Raw genomic sequence first — 4,682 nt, forward strand, 5'->3', positions numbered from 1 at the left:
TTTTTTTTTTTTAAAAAAAAAAAAAAAAAAAAAAAGGATAAAACAAACCGTAAAAGATAGGGAAAAACAAAGGGTGTTCCCCCCCACATACCAAGCAAGTCTCCAGAGGACACCAATTAGGTGTCCTATAAGTTAATTCAGACACTATCTACCTGGAGTTATTGTCAGATCCCACAGGTTGAGGGCTCAGTACCCCAAGACTGGCATCCACTTCAGATGCCAAGTGCAAATAGTAGGTTCACCTATACTTCAAATAGGCTATAAAGTAGGGCTTCCGCGACTCCCACCTTGGGTTCTATTAATTTGCTGCAGTGGCTGACAGAACCAGTTTATTATATTGTACTTTCTTTCTTTCTTTCTTTCTTTTTGATGGCTGGCCTGTACAGGGATCCGAACGCTTGACCTTGGTGTTATCAACACCGTGCTCTAACCAACCGAGCTAACCAGCTAGCCTATTATAAAGGATATTGTAAAGGATACAGAAGAACAGCCAGATGAAGAGGTACATAGGGCAAGACATGGGGAAAGGGGTGCAGACGTTCCAGTCCTCTCCAGGCACACCACACTCCTGGCACCTTCTCATGTTCAGCTATCCAGAAACTATCCAGAAGCTCTCGGAACTCTGTCCTTTAAGTTTTTATTAACTCTTCATTACATAGGCATGATTGATTACATCACTGGCAATTAGTGATCAATTCAACCTTCAGCCCCACTCCCCTCCCCGGAGGTTGGGGAGGTGGGACTGAAAGTTCCAAACCTCTAATCACAAGGTAGATTTCCCTGGCAACCAAGCCTCCACATCCTGAGTCTATCCAGGAACCCCCAGCCATCAACCACCACATTAGCACATAAAGATACTTATCGCTTTGGAGATTCCAAGGTTTTTAGGAGCTGCTGTCAGGAATCAGGAGCAGAGACCAAATACATATTTCTTATTGTATCACAGTATCACGACAGCCTCGTTGAAAGACAACATCAGGGCAGAAACAGGCATTAAAAATAGGAGACTAGAAAATATACAAGCTCCTAAGAGTTTAATAGCAGATTTTCTTTTTTAGTGATACATAAAATAATGATGAACTTGCAACTGATGGTGTCTTTGATTTCATGAAATGAAATGCCTCACAGGGCTGTTGGGAGGAATCACAGACATTTACAGACATTCTGTAAATGCTTAGGACAGTGGCTGGAACACAGAAAGTATTATGTGTTGACTATTTTTTCCATAACTACACACTAAAACTCAAAACGTATGCCACCTGGTTTTAAAACCCAAAACTTAAGTACTCCAACTTCTTAAAATCGCTTCATTTACATAAAATGGTCAGCTAAAATAAGAGAAACAGCAGGAAAGATCAGTGTAAAAAGGACTGGAAAAATGAAACATAAGAGGAACAAACACAAACAGACCTGGGAAAGTAGACTCCAGGCTTGTGGTTCTGTCAGGCAATTGAATGAATGCTATCTGGGTACTGTTCACTGCAATTTTATGTGTGGCTTGTCTCAGGCCTTGAGCCCTTTCGACCATAAAGCTCCAGCACTAATAAAACTGACTACCTGCTAGAAATGGGCATTCAGAAAGTAAAATTGAGTATCAAATGAAATTAAGCAAATTCCATATTTTTAATATAAATTCTGTACAAATCCTAAACTCAATACTTAGCTTGCCTAAAAGCTTGTAAAGCTGCAAGGCACTGGGTTGGGAGCTGGAACAGAGACACCTTTTACAGTTGCCATCAAAGCACACTCATGAGATGAAACTGCATCAGTAAATACAGCCAAAATGAAATTACAAGGTGATTTTTAAACAACAGCTGAAGAATGGCTTGTTATACTTATATCTATTTTTTCTGGAACCTAATTATCACTCTAATGTTTTATTATACACCATTCATGAATTTCAACAGGCTAAATATGACAGATACCTGAAAGGCGAATTCTCTCCACTTCTGTATGCGTTTAACATTTTCCAAAATAAAAAGTTAAAAAGGGCTTTCAAAAAGGAAAAACTGTCCTTTAATTTCAAGAGGCAAGCCCTGTCATAAACCACTTCTAACCAATTTCAACACTTTTATGAGTGATATTGAAAATGTTACCCTAAAAAAACTTCCACTTGAATTTCAAAGATGCTAAAATTGAGACCACACAAAAAGGAAAGAGTAGTTGAGAATTGTAACAATGACAGACATCCTCCTCACTATAGAAACTAGTCAAATCCTGGGTTACTTTTAAAGCACACCTAACATACAATTAAATGGCTTGGTAAACCTGATCTGAATTTACGAGGCTTATAATAAAAGTTCGGCTTTTATACAAACTGTGGACTCCTTCCCATAAGCTCATAGGGTCTAATCTATGAGACTCTGCCCACACCTAGGACAGAAATAAATGAAGTAACTACACAATTAAGAGACAAGTCTCCTTGATCACTATTAGCCCAACCTTCAGTCACTTTTCACTGATTCCCAATCTGGCTCCAGGAAAAATAGAAGCAATTCTCTAAACTAAATAGCAAACACAAAGATAAATATTTTCTGAGCCAAAAAAGAAGACGTTTAGAATGAAAATCTTGATCACAGATTTGGTCAAACATCAAAGGCAGTTAAAACATTAAACTTGAAAAACTAACTAAAGATTAAGATTCAATTGTGAAATAGCACTAATCTGTATCAAAAAAAATAAGGAGGGAAGACAAGGACTCCAGCCAGTCTCTGTACTGCTCCTCCTAACACCCAGTCTTACACTCTTAGTTTTCCTATTACTCTCTGACCCACAGAAGTGGGCAGCTCTTCTGCTGAGATTTTTTGCAGGGAGGGGGGATGGCTGGCTGGTACAGGGATCCAAATGCTTAGTATTACCAGCAGGCAGCTCTTCTCATAAAACACAAAACATATCTGAGCTACTGACCACAACCACATGGGTGTTTTATCAGCACCAAGCTCTAACCAAGTTAACTTAAACTGAGTTTAAGAAAACTGACAGTTGGGGCCGGCCTGTGGCTCACTTGGGAGAGTGTGATGCTGATAACACCAAGGCCATGGGTTGGGATCCCTACATAGGGATGGCCAGTAACTGCTCATTTTGGAGAGCGTGGTGCTGACAACACCAAGTCAAGGGTTAAGATCCCCTTACCGGTCATCTTTAAAAAAAAAAAAAAAAGAAAAAGAAAAGAAAACTGACAGCTTACTGAGTTTTAGTTACTCAGTATCAGGTGTCTCACCTATCACTCTGGCTAATATAGCACTAACATAGCACACATCAGAGCCACACAGGCTTCCCGAATACCTACTGCAGTCCCCCAGCCTGGCCAGCCTTGTGTTCATGTTAGCATCCTCTGACTATCACATACCCTGACTCTGAAAATAATCCATGTTAGAAATCTTTGGATTACACGGGGTCAAAAAATGCTTTTCTAAAACTCAACTCCAGAGTAAATATCCAAGGGCTCAAAATAAGCTTTAAAACCAAAACTTAGATTTTAAAATATAAGAAAAACTGGTGTGTGTGTTAAAAAGAACACTGGTCTGGGCAGGAGAGTCTGGTGGGAATGCCAGCAACACTGACCCACTGTGAATTCTCAGCAACCTACTCCACCTTAAGGGACACATTTCCTCAGGGGAGAGTGGTGCTTAGACTAGATGTTTCCAAAGTCATCACTAGTTTGTGTTGTCTTTCCTGCTTTTCATGATAAAATGTCTTTTATCTTATGAAATAAAAAACAGTAAAATAATGACAATAATTGGTAGCTCTTTAAAAATATATTTAAGTTAGATTTTCTTGGTGTATCATTGGCTACTTCACCAGTACTGTTGTTTTCCGCACTTTAGTACTAACTTAGCCGATATTGTGGAGGAAATGTTTGATGTGCTACTAGCCTGAACAATTAAAATGTCTAAAAACAAAAACAAAAACAAATGAGATCAGATCAGCTACCATCAGAAGTCACTTCAGGAGACAGGCTTTCTCAACCAGGAAGCAGAAATAATGCCTGTAAAACCAATCAAGGTAGAAACGAAGGCAAAACGAGCTGTAATCAACAATTAAAATCTAAGGGGCCGGCCCGTGGCTCACTCGGGAGAGTGTGGTGCTGATAACACCAAGGCCACGGGTTCGGATCCCATATAGGGATGGCCGGTTCGCTCACTGGCTGAGCGTGGTGCTGGCAACACCAAGTCAAGGGTTAAGATCCCCTTACCGGTCATCTTTTAAAAAAATAAAAATAAAATAATAATAATAATAATAATAATAATAAAAAACAATTAAAATCTAAAAGAACAATTTGCCAACTGGATGGTGGCCTGCCGTACAAGCTTAGGAAAAAAGAGAACGACACAGGAATTTGGCAGGGTGGCACTGTCCTAAGGAAGTCTACAGCGGTAGACATCTCTGCAGGGCAAGGGGGCAAACTCGCCCGGCTCTGCCACAAGCTGCTCCTCTGATTCGGCCCTCTGAGAGGTCTGGCTAGACATCTCTGGGGACAGGTAGACCCGCAAACCTGAGCGTTAGTCCTTGGACAGGAACTGCAGCGTCCAGCTTTCGCTCTTCCCCCAGCTGCTACTCTCACTGCACACCCAGCTCGTGTATGCCTCTGCCCCTATCACTCTCCCGAATTTTTGGCTGTAATAAAAACGACTGGCTCCCGAAGTGATCTCCATCCTGCCTCCGCCCCCCCCCCCCCCCCC

At 40.9% G+C, this 4,682-nt stretch overlaps 1 protein-coding gene across 1 annotated transcript in view; it reads right to left on the reverse strand.

Moving 5' to 3' along the window:
* The window catches only part of EIF3B (eukaryotic translation initiation factor 3, subunit B), a 26,839-nt gene that overhangs the window by 21,174 nt on the left and 983 nt on the right, over positions 1 to 4,682 (reverse strand). The gene's annotated exons all lie outside the window — the stretch shown is intronic.

This window comes from Galeopterus variegatus, unplaced genomic scaffold (assembly GCF_000696425.1).
Source record: "Galeopterus variegatus unplaced genomic scaffold, G_variegatus-3.0.2 Scaffold267, whole genome shotgun sequence".
NCBI lineage: Eukaryota > Metazoa > Chordata > Mammalia > Dermoptera > Cynocephalidae > Galeopterus > Galeopterus variegatus.